The sequence below is a fragment of the Canis lupus genome, chromosome 27 (genome assembly GCF_003254725.2).
Source record: "Canis lupus dingo isolate Sandy chromosome 27, ASM325472v2, whole genome shotgun sequence".
Lineage (NCBI taxonomy): Eukaryota > Metazoa > Chordata > Mammalia > Carnivora > Canidae > Canis > Canis lupus.
This window is the reverse complement of record NC_064269.1, coordinates 43,495,275-43,518,028: the sequence shown is the minus strand read 5'-3', so window position 1 is coordinate 43,518,028 and position 22,754 is coordinate 43,495,275. Positions and strand designations below refer to the sequence as shown.

The window sequence follows — 22,754 nt, the reverse complement described above, 5'->3', positions numbered from 1 at the left end:
ATTCATCCAAAGATTTTTCTGTTTACACCATTAAAAAGAATTTTTTTTGGAGAAAACAGCTAAAATTCAATCAGATAGTTTCTTGTTCTAAAGCCAGGTAGGTAGAGTTAACATGACCTCATAGAGAGGAGAGAGAAAAGACTTGAAAAAAATTCTGAGGGAAAGGAAACAGAACTCAAAAACACAAGGAACGAAGAGAACACAGTATGTACTTCATCAGTCACTTCCACTTATTCTAGGTGGTGTTCAAACTAGAATTACTTAAATAAACATATTCATTTTAATTCTGAAGCAAAATATATGTTGGCAAAAATGTGTTAATACCAAAACCAATCTGAACCAGGTAATCAACCAGCCAACTGAACCTTTCACAAGAGCTTACATCAGGTTGCTGCTTGCCAAAAGGTAATTTTGGTGACAACAAGCTTTTTCAGAGGAAGAGACGAGGGATTTGCCATTCAATGACTTCTACATAAATAAAACCAATCTGTATGATACTAAAACTGAGAACAATTTAGAAACAAAAATGCAATAGAACAAAAATCAGAGTTGTTAATAGATCCCAGAATGTTAGCACCTTAGACCTAACCAAAGCTTCCATGTTGATTGGGAACAGCTGTTAAACACTGATAATAAACAGATACATTTAGTGTTTTGGCACCTAAATCACTTTACTTTGTGTATCTTTTCAGAAGTGATCCAGTTAATGTTCTCCGTTAATAGCTGTGAGAACACTGCTATGAGAGTATATATTATTATACAGCTCTCCTTGGATATGTATTCACATATTTACAAGCTTTACTTATTAAACATGTATCACTACCCACCCCTTCGAAAACTGCAAATAAGTATGATTCCATTTTAATCAGTTTAATTCATGTAAAATCTTATTTAAAACTAAGTTGAAATGATATACCAAGGTATGCTGTTATAACACGAAATCAGTAATGGACAGCATCATTTATAAAAGCTCTAATAGAATATGGGATTATGCCCATCTTTTATGAACTCATCTTAAATCTCAAAAAAAAATCTCCCTCCCAACTTTTTTTTCACTACCTCAAGCAAGTTATGGTATCAGTTTCTTACATAACATAGATATTAATTAATTAATTAATTAATTAATTATTTCATATTCTATACATACTTAAGCAAGCATGTATAAATAACTTATTCCTCCTTTTTCTACAACAAAAGGAAGCCCACTTTATATATACATGTATACATCTAAAATTTTTGGTGAATGTTTTATTGAAATACAACATAAACACAGAAAAATACACAAATGATAAATGTGCCACTTAAATAATTTTCTCTAAGTTGAACACACCAATGTAATGAGAACACAGACCAATAAATGAAACATTAAAGTCCCCAAGAAACGCATCTCAAATCCCCTTCCCAGATGAAGAGTTACACATTACTCTAGCATTCTACATTAGTTTCTCCTATTTAACTTCGTACAAATGGAATTACATAGTATATAATTTGAAGTACAGCTTTTCTTCACTCAGTGTTATATCCGTGAGAGCCTTGTTGGGTATAATTATAGTTCTACAATTCTCTTAACTGTGTAGACTGTGTGAAAATAACAAAATTTACTGAAGGCACTTTCGACAATAGGAATGAAAATTTTTTTTTCTAGTTTTACCAAGAAATAACTGACATACATTACTGTGTAATTTTAAGGTGTACAGTACAATAGTTAGAGTTACACATATTGTGAAATGATTACTACCATAGGGTCAGCTAACATGCATCTTCTCCCACAAACACAATAAAAAGAATGAAGAGAAAAACCCGATTTCCTTCTTTTGATGGCAAATCTTAGGATATGCTCTCTTAACAACATTCCTATACCACAGAGCACTATTGTTACGGTTGCCTACTACTACAGTTGCCTACTACTTATCTTGTAACTGGAAGTTTGTACTTTTTGACCACCTTCCTCCAAATCCCACATGACCCACCCCTTACGTCTGGTAATAAGACTGATCTCTTTTTCTATGAGTTTTTATTTGTTTTGTTTTGTCTTAGATTCCATATATAAGTAACATCATACATTATTCGTCTTTCTCTTAACTTCTTTCACTTAGCATGATACCTTCAAGATCCATCCACATTTTAATTTTTTAAGTTAAAAACTAGGGAAGCTTTTATTAATTTTAGTGGGCTAACTAGTTTTTTCATTTCTATTTCTTTTATGATTAGAGCTTCTTGTATACTAGATAAGAAAATTTTTTTGTCTACCACAAAGTCATGGAAATATCCTATTCTTCTAAATCTTTTATTTAATAACTCATTTCACATTTAGATCTACAATATAAATACAACTGAATAAATATAGTGTAATGGTCAAAATTCATTTTTATCAAAATGGATATTCAACTAAGCACTATAAATTGCAGAAGGACTTTAATAGGCATGGTAGGAAGGCACTTTTGGTCTACTCAGCAAACGATCAGAAATAATCTATTTTTTAAGGATTATTTATTTTTAGAGGGAGGGGAAGAGACAGCATGCAAAAGAAAAGGAGGAGCAGAGGGAGAGAGAGAGAATCTCTAGTAGACTCCCTGCTGAGCACTGAGCCCAACACAGGGCTTGATCTCATAACCCTGAGATCATGACCTGAGCCAAAACCAAAAGTCAGATGCTCAACTGCATCCAGAAGCCCAAGACCAGAAATTAAAGTCTACTTACAAATTGTAGGAAAGATAATTTCACAATGCTTCCTATTATACATACTTTTAAATTTCATAAATAAGCAATGTAATATATACATACTTTTAAATTTCATAAATAAGCAATGTGAAATAGTACATATATATAAAAGGAATATGTATATATTCCAGAACCAAGAACAATCCACACATCTATATACTCACTAACCATAAGCTTTTTGAGTGCAATTATCCAATTGTATGCCCTCAGTACACCTTGATAGGTCATCACCATTCTAAATTTGTTACTTAAACCCTTCCTTCCACTTCTTTGTTTTTGCCTTTGATACATATATTCCAAAATAAATAACTTTCATTCTATCAGTTTATGAACATTGTATAAATGGAATCTTCTGACCTTATTTCATCCAACATTATGATTTTTCGTGCATGTAAAAAAAGGGCCTACCCTATGTATATATTCAAGAACCAAAAGGAAAACATCACCTACATACTCACTACATAGGAGTTAAAAGCAATGAGAGCCAACAACTTTGAGCACCTCAGCACCCAGATTATAGTTTCCTACTAAAGTGAATGGGCTTCTTAAAAACAGAGCTCATTCCAGATGTAGGGGAAGAAATGTACAAAAGATGAACTTTGAACAATTTATGCCAGAAAGCAAGAGAAATGGGAATCGTGGCAAACAAGGATCACAATGCAGAAAGCCTGATAACAAAACCAGAAAAAATATATCACGAGAAAGAAAAAAAGGAAATTATACAGGAATATTCCTTCTGATTATAGGAACAAATAAATACTAGAAAATCAAACAGAGGGAGATTAAAAAATTGAGATTTATCCTAAGACTGCAAGGTTTGTTTAATACATAAAAATATATTTCCAACAAACTTTCATGATAGAAACAGTCAAGAAAGTAGAGAAAAAGAAAAATGTTCTCAACGTTATAAAGGGCATTTATGAAAAACCCACAGCTAATATAATCTTTAATGATGAAAGATGGAATACTTTCCTTCTAAGACCAGCACCAAGAACAAGATTAGAATGTCCCTTCTCACCATGTTTACTTAATATTGTACCAGAAGCAATAGCCAGGAAAATTAGAATATACAAAAAGTTAAAAGGTATCCACACTGGAAAGGAAGACAAAACTTTACCTAATTGAAAATGACATGATTTTATATAGTGAAAAACGCTAAGAAATCTACTAAAAAAATTATAATCAACAAGTATACAAAGGTTGCATGATATAAGGTCAATATACAAAATCAACTGTCAATACACAAGCAAAGCACATTCCAAAAATGAAACTAAGAAAATAATTCCATTTAAAATAGCATCAAAAATAAAGAAATAGCTAGGTATAAATTTAATTTAAAAAATACATAACATGTATACTAAAAAATTGTAAGATTACTGAAAGAAATTAACAAAGATTTAAATAAATGGCAAAACATCATCTTCACAGATTGAAAGTCCAAAGTGATCTACAGGTTTAATGTAATCCCTATAAAGACTCACTATTTATGGAACATGGGGTTTTTATTACTTTTGGCTAAAGACATATCTTTTTTTTTTTAAAGACATATCTTTTTAGTAACAATAAATATGTTTTAAAAGAAGCCTCCTTTTTCTTAATACACCTTGAAAGGTCTTTAAATTTTTTCATATCTCGTCAAGTTGAGATTTTTAAAAGCCTCATTTTTATTTGGAATAAAAGTTTACAACTTGATTTTTTTTTTAAAAAGTCAACAAACGGCAAGCACCTATTAATAGAGGTCTTAAATACTTGTCAGAAAACACACACACAGAAGAAATTGTCACAGCCACCCCCACTTTCAGCAACCACAACCCAGACCAGTCACAGCCATCAACATGGAAGAATCTCCACCAGCAAAAATATTACAACTTGCTGAAAGCTCAGATGCTAGTCAGCATTTTTTAGCAATAAAATATTTTTTAATTAAGGCATGTACATTGTTTTTTTTAGACATAATGCTATTGCACACCTAATAAACTACAATATAGTGTAAACATAACACACACATACACGGAAACCAAAAAATTCATTTGACTCACTTTATTGCCATATTCGATTTATTGTAGTGGTCTGGAACCAAACTGGCAAGGTCTCCAAGGTATACCTGTATACGCATGTATATGCAAACACATAGCACACACATACACACTGTATTCAATATATACTCAATTGGTTTTGTTTCTCTCGGGAAACCTAACCAATAAATAACAAATATATAATACTGTTAAATTAATACAACTAATTATATTAATATAACCTCATATAGCAATTATATTAACATATAAAACATATTACATATGTTAAATGTACATTTTATAAGAAACTATATATAATATATAATGCACAATATAGATTATAAAATACATATATGTTTCATATATGTGTGTGTTTTGTGTGTGTGTGTGTGTGTGTGTGTTTTATATAAGTAGCTGGCTCATGTGATTATGGAATCTGACAGGTGCCAAGGCCTGTAAACTGAATGGGCATGTTCAAGACCCAAGAGAGGCAATAGTGAAGTTCTGGTTCAAAGATTGGCCGACTCAAGACTCAGGAAGAGCCAGTATTCCAGTTAGAATCCAAAAGCAGGCAAAAGCCAACATCCCACTTCAAACACAGTCAGGATTTACTCTTATAGTCAGGGAAGAGGAATCAACTGACTGGAAAGCCTGAAATGAACAGGATGAGGGCCACTCACCTTACAGAAAGCAATGTGATTGATTCAAATGTTAATCTCATTGATTTAAATGTTAATCTCATCCAAAACACCCTCACAAAAACACCTAAAATAAAGTCTGACCAAGTATCTGGGCACCCTGTTGCCAGGGAAGTTGACACATAAAATTAACCATCACAGTTTACTGATATTTTGTAGTTGTTATATAATACCTGACTGAAAAGCTATCTAAGAGTTTGTTAAGTATTGTGTTTGACATCTGATCTTTAACTACCTGGAATTGCTTTTTTGTGTATCGTGTGAGGTAGGGAGCCAATTTCATTTTTCCCCAGAAGAACATCCAATATCTCAGTATAATTTATTAAAAATCCATTCTATCCTAACCTTTGACATTCATCAAGTATCTTCATAAGCATGGGTAAGTGTCTGTGCTTTCTATTATAATCCACTAGTTTGCCTATTCTTAAAAAACTACACTGTCTTAATTGTTATAGCTTTATATCTAGTAGAACAAATCTTCTCTTTTCAAAAGAATCTTTGCTATTTTTGAATTTTTGCAAAAAATATTTACTAAGTCTACCATAGTCTGCACTGCTTCAGTCTACCACAATGTTGAACAGAAATAATGACAGCATGTATTCTATTTTATTTTTCATCCTAAAAGAATTGCTTTAACAGTTTTATCTGTAAGTAGTATAACTTTTTAAAAAAAGATTTATGTGTTTATTTGAGAGAGAGCAAGCCTAACTGGGAGGGGCGAGGAAGAGAGAATCTCAAACAGATTCCATGCTAAACATGGAGACTGATGTGAGTCTCAATCTCCTGACCCTGAGATCACGACCTGAGTGAAAGCCAAGAATCAGATGCTCAAATGACTTCACCACCTAGGTGCACAAGTAGTATAATTTTTAATAGATATTCTTTATCAGGATAAGGAAATTTCCTTCTTAGATATTGTCCCAAAGAAGACATATAGATGGGGATGCCTGGGTGGCTCAGGGGTTGAGCAGCTGCCTTTGGCTCAGGTCAGGATCTCAGGGTCATGGGATTGAGTCCCGCATTGGGCTCCCCACAGGGAGCCTGCTTCTCCCTCTGCCTATGCCTCTGCCTTTCTCTCTGTGTCTCTCATGAATAAATAAAAAATCTTTAAAAAATTTTTTTAAAAAGACATATAGATGGCCAACAGACACATGAAAAGATTCTATTCATCACTTATCATAAAGGAAAGGCAATTCAAAATTACAATGACATATCACCTTACATCTCTTAGAATGGTAAAAATCAGTATACAAGAAACTGGTGTTGGCAAGGATGTGGACAAAGGGGAACCCTCTTGTACTACTGGTGGGAATGCAAACTGGTGCAGCCATTCTGGAAAACAGTATGGAGTTTCTTAAAAAAGTTAAAAATAGATGATCCAGCAACTGCACTACTAGATATTTACCCAAATAATACAAAAATACTAATTCAAAGGGACACATGAACCCCAATGTTTATAGCAGCATTATCTACAATAGCCAAATTAAATTATAGAAAGAGCCCAAGTGTCCACCAACTGATGAACGGATTAAGAAGATGTGGTGTGTGTATACATGTGTATAAACATACACAGACACATGTGCACACAACAGATTATTCAATCATAAAAAAGAATGAAATCTTGCCATTTGCAGCTAAATGGATAGAGCTAGAGAGTATTATGCTGAGTAAAATAGAGAAAGACATGTGGTTTCACTCATATGCAGAATTTAAGGAAAAAAAAACAAGCAAGCAAAGGGGGAAAAAAAAAGAGAGAGAGAGGAAAACCAGGAAAGAGCCTCTTAACTACAGAGAACAAACTGATGGGTTACCGAATAGGGTAGGGGTTGGGGGGAGATGGGGCTCAGTAGGTGATGTATCGGTGTTGAATCATTATATTATACACCTGAAACTAATATTACACTGTAGTTAATTAACCGTAATTTAAATAAAAACTTCAAAAAAATTCCTTCTTGCCAATTAAAAAAATTAAAGTTTCTACATTTATTGAGATGATATGACTTTTTCCCTATCATTTAAAAAAAATTTTTCCCTACTACCTTTTAATGTTGCAGACTATAGTAATGAATTTCTTAAAGACATCAATCTTGACTCCTGGAATAGGCCAAAAACAAATGTCTTCATGCTTATTTTTCTCTTTCATATACGCTAACTTTATTTATTTATTTATTTATTTATTTTTTAGTCATTTATTCATTGGGGGGCGGGGGGGAGGGGCAGAGACATAGGCAGAGGGAGAAGCAGGCTCCATGCAGGGAGCCTGACATGGGATTCGATCTCCGGACTCCAGGATCACGTCCTGGGCTGAAGGCAGTGAAGGCTGCTAAGCCATCTAGGGATCCCGCATACACACTAACTTTAAATTGGCAATATTTTATTTAGGAATTTTTGCATTTATGTTCATGGTTGAGATAGACCTAAACTTTACCTTTCCTGTATTAACTTTGTCAAGTTTTGTTTTGTTTTAAAGATTTTATTTATTTATTCATCAAAGACACAGAGACATAGATGGAGGGAGAAGCAGGCTCCCTGTAGGGAGCCTGATATGGGACCTGATCCCAAGACCCCAGGATCACGACCTGAGCCAAAGGTAGACGCTCAACTGCTAAGCCACCCAGGTACCACAACTTTTCAAGTTTTAATATGAAGTTATGCTTATCTTATAAAATATGTTGGTGATTATTTCCTCTTTTTTACTTTCTGGAATTGTTTCTGTAAGACTAAGATTATTTGTTCCTTTTACATTTATTACAAAATCACCATTGTAACTCTCTAGGCTTGAAATCTGTAGGAAAAAAATTATTACTGACAAAATTTTTTCAAGTTTTCTTTTTCAGATTTAGCTAGTACTGTTAAATTTTTTTTTTTGCATTTGCTCATTTAGTCTATATTTGATATGTACTGGCAAAATATTCTTGTATCTTTTTAATACTTATAGGACTTGTAGTTATAAGTCCTGTATCGCTTCAAACATTGTTCACTGTGACGACTTTTTTTTTTTTAGTATGACCAAAGGCCAGTCAATTTTCTTAATTTTTCAAAGGACCAATTTTGGGCATTGTGAGTCTCTTTTAAATAGGGTGAGAAGGGGTGCCTGGGTGGTTCTGTTCATTAAGCATCAGACTCTTGATCTCAGCTCAGGGGCTTGATCATGAGTCCAGGCCTTGTGTTGAGCTCCATTAAAAATAATAATAATAAATAAAATAAAATAAAAAGGTTGGGGAAGTTGGTTGTCCATTAGATTCTCCATCTTGGGCTGCCATGGACCTTTTTTCTTCTAAGATGTTCAAGTTTAACAGCTACTGTTCAAGTTTAACAGCTCATTAAGTACCTATATTTGAATTCCCTGTCTATTCATCTCCTGATAATTTATTTTCTTTCCAACTTATGATACATATTTCATTAACACTCTTCAATTGTTTCTGTGGAAATTATTTTCCTAACATCTAGTCTTCTGTGTTGACAGACATGTTTTAACTTTCATTCTATACTTCTACTTACAGGATTTTGCTGTTAGTAAAATTTAATTTTCTTCACAATTGCCTTATTTTTCCATCCATTTTAGTGCCAGATACTCAAGGTATTCCTACCTCAGATTATACATACAACCAAATAAGTTTTATTTTTTTAATTTTAATTTTTTTTTAATTTTTATTTATTTATGATAGTCACAGAGAGAGAGAGAGAGAGAGAGAGAGAGAGAGAGAGGCAGAGATATAGGCAGAGCAAGAAGCAGGCTCCATGCACCGGGAGCCCGACATGGGATTTGATCCCGGGTCTCCAGGATCGCGCCCTGGGCCAAAGGCAGGCGCCAAAGCGCTGCGCCACCCAGGGATCCCCCAAGTAAGTTTTAAAGCCTTTTTGTATTTAAGGCTAGAATGGTACCACAGGCCAGGATTTCCAAATAACTATCTCATTTGTGCTTGGGCTCTAGCCAGGGAAACAGTTTCAAGGTCAAACTGAAATACTCTGTTACTTTTCTACAACCCCAGCAAACACATCCAACTATCTCCATTTGGATAATCTATTCCATCACATGCCTACCACACAGCAGTTATTACAATTTTAGGTATAGTCACTGAGAGATGGAGGTAATGAAAGTTGAGGAGAAGAAACGAAGAGATATATTACACATTAAACAATGAAGAAATTCTCCACCATTTAAAAATGTGCTCCAGGTCACAGTATGATCTTCAGAAACATATGTTTCAAGACAAAAAAAGCCCAGGCCAGAGCTGGATTCAAGTATGCAACTTAACTACCTCCAGTAACATATTAAGAGAAAGCACAGGGCTTGATAGTGTGCATTGCCAGCAGGACCAGATGGTTTGCTTAAATCATAAGCTAATAAACTTTTACTCAGAATAAGGAGGAACAAATTATGACTTTACCACAGACCCATTTTCCTTAAGAAAGCAAAGCAATTAGGTGCTTCAGGTGCTGGCAAGAATGTGTTTTCAAGTTTCCCACCTTCTTCTGTTCCCCAATCGAGAACAAAATACTTTTTTGTAGTTGCCAAGATGCTTATGGAAAATCTTGTTACAGTTTCTTAGGGGGGTAAGAAGCATAAGCCTCCAAAGGAATAAAATGATTAGAAAAAAAAAGAAGTGTACAAAGGGAAGATTACCTGGAGGTAAAGCATTCATCATAGAAGTCAGATTTTCATTTGAGAAGTCCACTAGTTCTTTTGATTTCAAAGAAATTCTAGATTAGGAACCACTCTGTTATATAATTACCAAAATTTAAAAAAAATTGCCATGTTCCTGAGTTGAGCATTTTTGAAGTATTAGTGAGTACTTACACACATACATACCTTCTACTGTCCTCTCCCAACAAACTCCTTTAGGTATCACACAACACTACTGAGAATTTAAATTTATGGAATTTCTAAAACATGTATCCTAGTATTTATACTAGAAATATTCTCTTTTCCCATTATGCTATTTTTGTCAACACATGGTAATTCTTTGACAAGATATACGCCAATCATACAGCATTTTATGAATAGAAAATAGCTATAGCTATTATAACAATAGTAACAACACAATAGCAACTTACCTTGTTTGAATACTTTGTTCAAAGCACTTTACAGGTATCATTTGTTAAATGCTCAAAATGATCCTATGAGGCTGGATATTAGGTATTATTATTATTTCACTTTTACAGAAGACAATACAGGTTTGGAGGGTTGAAGTGCCTTATTCAAGGTCATAATATCTAGAGAGGATAGAATCAGGATTGCAACCTAGGCAGTGAGACGCCACTGTATTCAGAGTTAATGTGGCTTTGCTAGAGTATGTCAGTATTCCACAACAGCTTTCCACAATTATATCTAATAAGTCACCCTGTGGAGTGTTCCCATCCCAATTTTGCATCTTTCCATCTTTCCTTTCTCTCCCTTTTCTCCTACTCCCTAAATATTAATTCCTACCCTGTGCTAGGTATTATGTGTAAGCACTGAAGATATAACAGAAACAAAACAGAAATAGTTCTCTATAGCTCTTGAGCTTTCAGTCCATATAAAAATAGTCATTAATAAAATTCATAAATATTTAATTATAAACTGTGTATAGTGCTATGTAGAATGTACATAATGCCATGAGAGTAACATGAGGCTTTGATCTGTTTTGGGGGCCTGGAGAGTTTCCCCAAGAAAGTAAGAAGCAGATGGGGAGGAAAGGGGCATTCTGACTTGTATAATAGCCCTAAAGAGGGAAAATAAAGTGAGAAGATAAAAGATACAAGCCCTGAGAACAAGGAGAAGGATGCAAATGTGGTAGGAAAGGGAGAAAGGGGCTAGATGTAGAAGGATCTTTATAGGCCGTATGAGAGATTTGGGCTTTTATTGCAAATACAATAGGAAGATACCAAAGGGATCTGACTAAATAAAGGAGCAAGAGGATTCAGAATGTGAAAATTAGAATTACTAAAATAATGGAACAAGGATTCTAAGCTGAACAAAGAGAGAAACAAAGATAGGGACTACAGAGGGAAGGAAAGACAGGGCTAATGGATTAGGATGAAGCAAAAGGAGAAAAAGAGGTTCAAATGACATGGAAAGATAGTTCAAATGAACAAGAATGCTAAAATAATATGCAGTTGTGTGTGTGTGTTTTTTAAGATTTTATTTATTTATTCATCAGAGACACAGAAAGAGAGACAAAGAAACAGGCAGAGGGAGAAGCAGGCTCCATGCAGGGATCCTGATGTGGGACTTGATCCTGGAACTCCAGGATCACGCCCTGGGCCAAAGGCAGGAGCTAAACCGCTGAGCCACCCAGGGATCCCTGCAGTTGTGTTTAAAGAGGAAGATAATATAATGAGTGAATGTGGAGGTAGGCTAGATTACAACAAAATTTAGAATGCCAAATATGGGATGAAGAAAGTCAATGGAGACAAAGGTCAAGAAACCGAAAGAACAAGGTAACAAATGAATTAATCCATGCAGATTCTAAAGTCAATGGGATAACAATCTTTAATGAAGACCTTCATTGCTCTATCTGAATGGCATGAGACTTGAAGAAGTAGGGGTTCTCATAAGAATGTCATATATTAATAGTCTGAAGGTATAAAAGAAAACAAGAAGGCTGAAAGTCCCACCTCTAACCCTGTGGTTCAGAAGAAAGTTGTATTTGTCACCAGAAAGAGTTGCTGGAAGTCATAAAGGAAAGGCCAAATTATACTTCAGGCAAAGAAGGTGAAAGCTTGTTCAAGAAGAAAAAGAGAAGTTCAAATATGGCATGATTTCACTAATATGTGAAATTCAAGAAACAAACAAACAAACAAAAATGAACAAACACAAAAGAGACAAAGAAACAAACTCTTCAATACAGAGAACCAACTGATGGTTACCAGAGGAGAGGTGGGTGGGCATATGGGTGAAATAAAGGGGATTAAGACAAATGAATCTGTGATCACAAAGTAGGAAGATGTAGAAGGAATAAGGAGAATATTCTGAGCCAAGAAAGTACTGAACAGATAGGGATAATGATGTGGTACAGATGATTGGGGGCTTATTTTCTGGATGAAGTCTAATGAAATTTAGAATGAAAAGTGCAGTAAAATTAACTCTACTAGATTCTTTGAAAAGGGTGGGCACTGGTCCCATTGTACCATGACTTCGAAACAAAGATGTTACCAAAGTAAGAATTAATAATTATTTTCTTAATGCATATGACTTATATGATAGGATTGATTTAATTTACTGTTTTGTTTATTGAAAATAAGATATTATAAGTCAGTCCTGAAGTAACTTAATGTTAACAGATACCACGGAACTCGGCAGTATATTCAACTTAGGAATTGTAAGATACTACTGCTTTCTTTTCCTCCTGATTTAATGAAGAACCCAAATATGAGTCGGAGTCACATATATATAGCACTGAGAAAGAAACCAAAGAAACCAAAGAAAACACATTTCTCCAATTCAACTTTGAGACACATTAGATTTCCTGACTTTTTTATTTATTTATTTGAGAGAGACACAGATAGCAAGAGAGAACATAAGCACAGAGAAAAGGGAGAAGCAGGCTCTACTGAGCAGGGCACCTGACATGGGGCTCAATCCCAGGACCTGGGAATCATAACCTGAGCTGAAGACAGATGCTCTACTGATTGGGCCACCCAGGTGCCCTGATTTCTTGACCTTTTAAGTAGTGTCCCATTTACCTAATAAGTAAACATTGTCAAAGGTTTGTGAATGTAAATAAAATTAGCAATGAGACTTTAAATAATTAAAGTGCTCCACTGGTAAGCAATTTACAAAATGTTTTTACCATCCCTCATAGCTCACATTCCCACTGGGCACTTAATGATGTTGGGTATTGCTATAAAAGCATATGGTTTATAAGAATCTACAGTTAAGACTGACTTGTAGAAGATGTCTTACAATGTAAATGCACATTGACTGGCTGTGTTTTTTCATCAGCAACTGCCTTTAAGTTTCTAGTAATATTATGCTGTGGTAACAAATCTTTAGCTGAAGATAAATTTTTTTAATTGAATTATAATTGATATACAATACCCTTTTAGTTTGAGGTGTACATCATGGTGATTTAATATCTTTATACATTATGAAATGATCCCCACAATATGTCTAGTTACCATCTGTCATATTCCATATGCTGTATATTACATCCCCATGACTAATTTATTTTATTTATTTTTTTGACTAATTTATTTTATAACTGGATGTTTGTACCTCTTAATCCCCTTCATCTATTTCACCCATCCCCCAAATCTTCTCTACTCTAATAACCAATAGTCTGTTCTCTATAAGTCTCTTCCTGTTTTCTTTGATCATGTTCTTTTTTTATATTCCACATATAAGTAAAATCATATAGTATTTGTCTTTCTCTGACTTATTTCACACAGCATAATACCTTCTAGGTCCATCCATGTTGTTGCAAATGGCAAGATTTCATTGTTTTCAAAAGTTTAAAGAGTGGAAACAAAACAATGGAAAGATCAAGCCATCTCAATTTTTCTTTTTTCTTTATCAACCTAGAGGGCTTGGGTAGATAAATCCTATAAAAAAGCCTCATCATTCCTAAGCGGGGCTTTAAAAATCAGACAACAATAAAATGTGGGTGCACATTTTCAAAGCAAAGCAAATGTTTTCCTGCTACTATGAATCTCATCATTTGAGTCACTGAGGCTGGAAAGCATCTTTAGGAAGGGCTAATGTTTTTCTCACTGCCCATTCCACTTAGGTGATTTTTTGGTAACAAAGCATCAAAACTAAAAACTAAAAATCTGAATTAAAGCACTCAAAACCAGTTTTTTTTGTTTCTTCCTTCCTTCCTTCCTTCCTTCCTTTCTTCCTTTCTTTCTCTCTCTCTCTCTTTCTTTCTTTTTTTTTTTTTTTTATGATAGTCACACACACAGAGAGAGAGAGGCAGAGACACAGGCAGAGGGAGAAGCAGGCTCCATGCACCGGGAGCCCGACGTGGGATTCGATCCCAGGTCTGCAGGATCGCGCCCTGGGCCAAAGGCAGGCGCTAAACCGCTGCGCCACCCAGGGATCCCCGTTCGTTTCTTTTTTCAGAAGAGTGTTACTTGATTAAGATCTCCTATAATTTGCTTACTTCAGCCACCAAGCAGTTCATACCAGAATCAAGTAAAACAAAAATTTAGTAATTGCCTGGGTTCACATACACTCCATGGCTCTTCTCTAGAAAAGGATAGAAATAATCTAAGTAACATCACATTTTCTTTCTCTAGCATCAGTAACAAAGATGTGGTAACCATAATTTTACACTCTTCTGCATCTGGGTTTGAAAGCTCTTTATATCTCATTAGAGTTTGTGACAAACAAGTAATTCAGGGAAATATAAACAGAGGTGGAAAGACAAGACTTCCCTTGAACTTTGAGCTCTAGCAAATTCTCTTCTAAAAAAAAATTTTGAGGGGGGGAATCTCTAGGAAGTCAAGACATCAGGCTAAAGTACATGCTAGGAGAGTTGTACAAGCTGTCCAGCTTTTGAGAAGAAATTTCCTTTGTAATTGTAATCATTTGGCCATTTCATATGGAAAAAACATTAATTTCTTTTCATCACAGAGAACAGCAATCCCCTGACTAGCATAAAGTTACAGAGAACAAAGCATTAGAATTTGAGCTGCTTTTCTAAGATCAAATGAACAATTTGAATAAAACAGCTTCATACTCTTCCCTTAGGTTTTCAACAATGTAAGTTTACAGGCACTTTAATGGAAATTTTTAATCCCTCATATTTGCATTGCTGGAAAAAAGTCAGTTACCTAAAAGTAAAAAGAGTGATATTTCATCTATTGCAGATACATTTTTGTGGAGAAAACATGATTTCAATATAACCTCTGGAAAATGGTTACCAAAAAAATACTAACAAATGAAATGACAGTTATATGACCTTATCAAAAATTTATTAGTCAAAGAAGAAAAATAAAAGGGTAGGATTTAAGATCTGCAACCCAAGAATACCAGAGAGAACTCATAAGCATCCCGTAAGTGTGTATGTACACACACACACATACACACATGTACATACACAATCATTCTGGCCACAGTAATAACAAAGCTCAACATTTGTCTTTATAGGCCACTAAAACACTTGTGGGGCTAATAATTTAGTTCACTCCACTACAGAGGCTTAGAAAGATTATGAACCGTACCCTAAATCATAGCTAGTAAACAGAAGAGCTAGAAGCCACATCATTAACTTCTGGTTCACTGCACTAGCCCTTATTACCCCTTTATTCATTCATTAAAGAGAGTGGAGATAAGAGGTAGGGACAAATGAGTGCCAAAATAGAGCATGGGCCATGCCACACATAGATACTATCTGTTATGTAGGATAAATCCTGCTGTGCATATTTCTCTAGGAAAATATGTTTTATTGAAAATATCCAGGAAGGTGCAGCCAAGGAGAACATAAACTGCATATAAAAATCAGTGGGAAGCCATCTGACTCTCATGACTTCACCTTCAGCGATACCTTGGATGACTGCCTCTACCGTGAGTAACTTGGTTTATCAAACTTCTCAGTAGGAGATAATAGAATAAGGGCCAAACACCCTGAGAACTCATTACAAGCAAACTAAATATCATCTGTTACAGATCCGCCACATAGATTCCAAAAGTGCTTCCCAGTGCAGTAGTGGTTATACAGTTTAGTCAGAAGTACAAAAACATGTCTACTTTGAAAACCAATATTGGGCAACCCGGGTGGCTCAGCTGTTAAGCGCCGTCTTCAGCCCGGGGCGTGATCCTGAAGACCCAGGATCGAGTCTCACATCGGGCTCCCTGCATGGAGCCTGCTTCTCCCTCTGCCTGTGTCTCTGCCTCTCTCTGTCTCTGTCTCTCTCGAATGAATGAATGAATGAATGAATGAATACATAAATAAAATCCTTAAGAAAAAAAAAGAATGAAAGAAAACCAGTATCTACAGATTTTGCCACTCATCTCTGTAGTTCAGTTTTGGGGTATGCCAAGGCTTTATTTCTTTTCCACTGCAGTTAATTTTTCATTTGATTATAACTTTTGAAAACACAGATGTGGTCCTTTTATTGAATGAAAAGGAAAAATCAAGCCAAAATTTAGAAACATAGATATTTCCTGAACTTCCATAATAATATAATCATATACTATTTTATCAAAAAATTTTCAAGAGCAAAAAACTATAATAAAAAAGGCAAACCAGGGATGCCTGGGTGGCTCAGCGCCCTCAGCTCAGTGCGTGATCTCCAGTGCAGGGATCAAGTCCCATACTGGGCTCCCTGTGAGGAGCCTGCTTCTCCCTCTATGTCTCTGTCTGTCTCTGTGTCTCTCATGAATAAATAAAATCTTTTTTTTTTTAAGGCAAACTCAAATGCATTTACTTTAAGAATTACTGTTACAAACCACTTGTGTAAAAAGATTTAAAAAAAAAAATGTTTTTTTGGTCATACCATCGCATTTGGTTATTTCTTGGGAGCTCCAGTTTCCCCTTCAGAATTTCTTTACTTGTTGTCTACTGACCCCATCTGGCAAAATTATAGAGGAAGTCATAGTCCCTAAAGCTTCTGCCAAAGTCAGCCCTTTTGAGAAAGAGAGATATATATATACACATAGAAATTTTAAGGGGGAAAAAAACCCCCAAGATCAGGGGACAAAATAATATAAGGATTCTTAGCTTTATCCTTCTATAATAGATGATGAGAAGGAAAGCACTGTAATTTTAAAAAGGTCATGCCACTGACTTGTAATAATTTTAAATTCCAGGCTGAGCCCTACTCTCACTGCATGCCACATATAAAATCTCCGTATTTTTACTGCCCTGTTATTTATAAAGTTTCCTGTCTTCTTTTTCAAGTATACTACACATGACTCCATCAAATGATTATCTTTTAGGGCTGTCAGTATTCTAAATCAAAGAATTCATGTTCCTGCCTTTTCCTTGTTACTCTTCAAGATGCTTGTTAGTATTTTGATCTTTTATTGGAAGAGTTTTATTAAAACCCTAAGCTCCTTTCTTTGTTTAACACAATGATGAGGAAATTATTTCAAAATTGTATTCAGCATACCTGGGTGAATAACATTTTAAACAGTGTAAGGTAGCTTAAATTTCAAGTACAGAGTTACTAAAAGGGGAGAAAGAGAAATGTCTGTTTAAACCATGCAAATTGGACTTGAACCTACAGGCTTTAGTTGTCTGCCATTCCTACTATCTACTAAAGGGGATAAAAATTATGAGGAAAAATTAAAGGAGAGTTTTAAGAACACACTGAAAACTCCATTTTATTCACCATCTGACTTACTGCACATTTGTGAAAGTGGCTACAATATTAACATGAAATTTCAATTCTTCTTTTGAAAATTCATCCTCTGGGTCATTTGAGTTTTTAGCCCTACAGTTATTTGAAGATATCTGGGTAATTTCCATTAATAAGTGAATTGAAATGCAGAATAATATCGGGTTGCCATTGCTACAGAATCTATCATTCCTTTAACTTAAAGCCCATTTCATACATCTTTCTAAGATCAAAAGAAGAAGAAGTCTCAACATGAAGATTTCTGCTATGGCAGGGTACAGCCATTTACTTCTTCTTTCAACAAGCCATAGATGGCAGAATTCTCTTTGAAGTGGCAGCCCTGTTGGCCTTTGAAGTCCCTTGTCAATTGCAGAATGGCTCTGGTGGGGTTTGTTTTGTAGCCAGCTGTCACCATGAAGACAGACATGACGTATTTCCAGCAGTCTCACTTCAGGGTCTGTCAAGTGACTGATTTCATAACCAGTCACCATAACAAAGGAGATTCAAACTCATTGACATTAGAACAAGAGTCTACAATGAAACTAAGTTCCTCTTGACAGAGCTTGATTTAAATATTGAAATGATTACACAATGGCAAAGAGAAAATGATTGTGAATTTAACTGTCACCATTTCAGACTCTTGGAATATTAAAAATGTACTATGTGTTTACCAATAAAATGTTTCATAATAACTTATTTTTTTTAAATGAAGTATCTCTGAACAAAATACCTTCAATCTTCGCACTGACCAAAAACAATGGACTTCTGCAGACATCAGTAATCTGTTTTAAAAGGACAGCTTAAAAAAAAAAAAAAAAAAAAAAAAAAAAAAAAAAAAAAAAAAAAAAAAAAATAAAAGGACAGCTTATACTGCTAATTTACAACTGGATTTTCTTCCAAGACTGAATGATTCCACATAGTTCTGAGAAACATGCTTGTCTTTCTACTACTTTTAGACTGCTCACCTCAAAAATCCCTATCACTACCAACATAAAAATAGGTTTAAGATATAAAAGGATAGTGAAAAAAACGATAAACTTCTACAAACTATATAGATAGCCCATTAGAGTACTGTATACAAGGAAACAATCTTAATAGTACAAATCTAGCTAGCTTTAAGGTAGGAGATGGGACACAAATCCTGAAAAACCTAAAGTCAAATTTACCAATGATGATCAGAAGTATCAGTCCTACTGGAAGGAAATAAAGTAGGATCAAAAACATTTTCATCCTAATTTGATCACATCTGTTCTGTAGAATGTTCTGAATTTTTACATGTTTGTATAACATGGCTTACTGCTATTTCAGAGTTGAAGACTAGGTGATACATAACACCACTCTTTGCTAGCACCCACTATCTGCTAGGTGGGATAGAGTGCTATGCATTTACTGCATGAGACATAAGTCTTCTTACTTCCCACCATAAGGGTTAGTCAAGGATAATGAGGATTTCTAAATTTTATTTTTCCATTATAGCTAACCATGCTCTAAAATCAAACACTCTACACCACAAAAAAAATAAGCCTTCAAATAATAATATCTAATTCATTAAATCTACAATTATGAAATCTTTCTTGTTTCTCTGGCAGATGACAAAGTACTTCATCAAATCTCATGAAGAGGAACTGCAGGGGCACCTACGTGGCTCAGGGGTTGAGTGTCTGCCTTTGGCTCAGGTAGTGATCCTGGGGTCCTGAGATTGAGTCCCTGCAGGGAGCCTGCTTCTCCCTCTGCCTATGTCTCTGGCTCTTTCTCTGAGTCTCTCATGAATAAATAAATAAAATCTTAAAAAAACAAAAAAAGGGGGGCAGCCTGGATGGCTCAGCGGTTTAGCACCGCCTTCAGTCCAGGGTGTGATCCCAGAGACCCAGGATCGAGTTCCACATTGGGCTCCCTGCATGGAGCCTGCTTTTCCCTCTGCCTGTGTTTCTGCCTCTCTCTCTCTGTCTCTATGAATAAATAAATAAATAAAATGTTTAAAAAAAGAAGAAGAATTGCAAGAAAGAATAAAAAGAACTCAAAGTATTTTTGTAATAACTCAAAATATTTTTTGGTAACTAATATAAATCTCATAAAATTGCCATTGAACTTTTACATCGTTTAGTATATAAAGTGAGGCTTCTGTTACCAGGAGTGCAAAGATTCAGGAGGTCAGAATAAAATTTCATTCATTCACTCCCTATTAATTCATACACTCAACAAATATTCACTGAATGCCACTATGTACCAGACATGATGGTAGGTCCTAAGGATACGACAGTAAACAATACAGCCTCTGCCCTCAAGGAGCTTTCATTCTAATAGAGAAGATGGAGATACTCTCTTAAAGTAACAGACAGTAAATAAGTAATAATAACACAATGTTGTCCAACAAATAGTACAGAATGCTGCTGAGAAACATGGGAGAGACATATAACTCAGTCTTAGGAAGTAAGAGAAGGTTTTATGGAAAGAGAATTAAGATTTATCCAGACAAGAGAATGGAATAAAGGGAGGGAACATAAAGTTCAATAAATGCAAACCATTCTTCATTCTTCTGCAAAAGGACCCAATAAGCCCTGATGTTCTTTTTCTCTCTAGGAAACATTTCTATATCTAATAATTTAAGTGATTAAATACTATTAAGTATTTCTCATGATTACCAGCAGTTAATAGGTAATCAATAAATGTCAATATCTCAAGCCCTTTCATTGTATTAAAGAGTAAGATGCTATATACTCTCAGTATGTCACATTTTCTAGCAATAATAGAGAGTAAAGAGGTACTTTCTCAATTTATGTGCATTAGAGAGTAACTGAAGTCTATATTTTTAGCTTACAGCACATTTCTGAGCTAAAGCCATATATCGAAATCCCTAGGTAACAACTCCTTCAGGAGAAAGAAGGCAAGGTAACCAAAAATTGATATACACATAACTGAATCCCTACCCTAAACTCTTCTTCCTCCAGTTTTCCCCATAGTTCAATAAACACCACCACCAACAACTTAGCTTTCATGGCAGAAAATATGGCCATCAGCCTTGCCCCCTCCCTCTCCCTGATCTTCACATGGAAAAATCAGCAAATCCTAAAGAAATCTCCAAAGAAATCTCTCCATCTCAACTGCCAACACTCTACCATGTTCCTGGATTATGCAAGATCTTCCTAACAGGTACTCCCCATTGTGCCCTTGTTTATTTATTTTTTCCCTACTTATCCTCTATTTATTTTTCATATAATTGCCAGGAATAATTTATAACATAAAATGGATTTTTATCATTCTTCTGCTTAAAATGATTTAAATGCTAACCATTACAATTAAGATAAAATCTAAAATCACTGATATGACCATTCTACATAATCAGGTTCCTGCCTACCTCTCCAGTTTCATGTCATACCATCTGTTCTTTTATTCCTTTATTCACTCACTCACTCACCTACCTACCCACTCAGCCACCAACTCACTTCTACTCAGCATTCTCCACTAACTGGTAGTTTTCTTTTAGTTCTATAGCATAACTGTGCCATGCTCTTCCCATTATTAGGGTGTTCACACATGTGGTCTCTCTCCACTGAAGTAAATTCCTCAGCATTCTAAATCTCACTCATTCCTATTAACTTTTCATGTGTCAATTTAAGTATCAATGTCTTAGAGATGCCTTCTCTGGCCATTTATTCTAAATAAGTTCCCTTTGTTATACTTTTTTTATAATTCTATACTTCCATTTATTTGCCTGTATCACAATCCTAAAGAATATGTTTATGTCTGTGATCATGTGATTAATCTCCCTAGCATAGAAGCACCAAGAGGAAAGGGACCATATTTGGTTTGTTCACTAATATATTCTCAGTTTCTAGCACATAGTAGACTCTCAATAAGCATTACTTGGAATGAATAACAGAGTAATGGAAGAAATGGTAACTCCGAAGCCATTAAATTCTTAACAACACTAGGGCGGCATATTCTATGGACAGACACCTCTTTCTCACTTCTATAATTTTTCTGCTTTTCCTACTTGAATTCCATCATGCATGCTATTAACTGAAGTATCTGATATTGTATGAACACTGGGTAATCCACACACACACACACAATTATGATATCTCTTGAAAGTGACCTAGTCCTTTACTAACCTAGTCTTTTCAACATTATTTCTTAAAGGAATAATTATTTTTGACAAATAGGTTTTTAGACCGCAGATGTTTTTCCAAAAAGAAAAAAAAAGGATCAACAACATCAGGAAAGTGCTTGTCCTTATATTTATCAGTACAACAACTCTGTCAGGCTCAGGAGGAAAAACTAAATGGTAGTTGCTCTATGTGTATGTGTAAGTATCCATCCATCTAACACAGTATTCATTACAGAAGCCACTAGTCAGAGATGGTCATTTAAATTTAATTAACATTAAAAAATGTAAAAATTCAGTTTTTAGAGGTTTTAGACACATTTTAAGTATTCAACAGCAATGTGTGGCTAGGAGCTGCCATACTGAACAGAAGAGGTATAAAACATTTCCACTGTGTAAAAGTTATATTGAGTAGTGCTGCTAATAAAGACTACAGAGGCTTTGGTCACAATAAGCACTTGTGAAGAAAAAATGTATACTCCTAGAATTCACTTTATGTCAAAAGAAAAAAGTAACTTCTGTTTGGAACTCAAATCCTTTTAATACAGAATGGTATTTGGATACCATACCTGGGCACTAGGAGGGTACACTACAACTGGAATTAATTTTTTAAGGTATTTTTGGGACACAGGAAATGTGTGTTTGTGTGTGTGTCTGTGAGCCCGCGCATGCCTGCACATCTGAGTGTTTAAGAGAAAAAAACCATGACTATCCAAACAGGTATTTCCAATTTAAGATTATGCTGATCAAACACAAATTTTTTTTAATCTTAAATTTTCTATATCTTCCTACTTCTACAAATAAGGTCTAAGCATAATGTTCTCAAATCCTTATTTTGTTTTAAATTGTGTTAAAGAAAGTATTATTTTTCTTTCCTTCTCTGCTTTCCTTCCTAAAGGAAATCACAGAATAACACATGACTTTGTAACTGAAGGATAGCATCAGAAT

General features: G+C 34.8%; 1 protein-coding gene across 18 annotated transcripts in view; it reads right to left on the bottom strand.

Moving 5' to 3' along the window:
* The window catches only part of ERC1 (ELKS/RAB6-interacting/CAST family member 1), a 539,401-nt gene that overhangs the window by 261,109 nt on the left and 255,538 nt on the right, over positions 1–22,754 (bottom strand). The gene's annotated exons all lie outside the window — the stretch shown is intronic.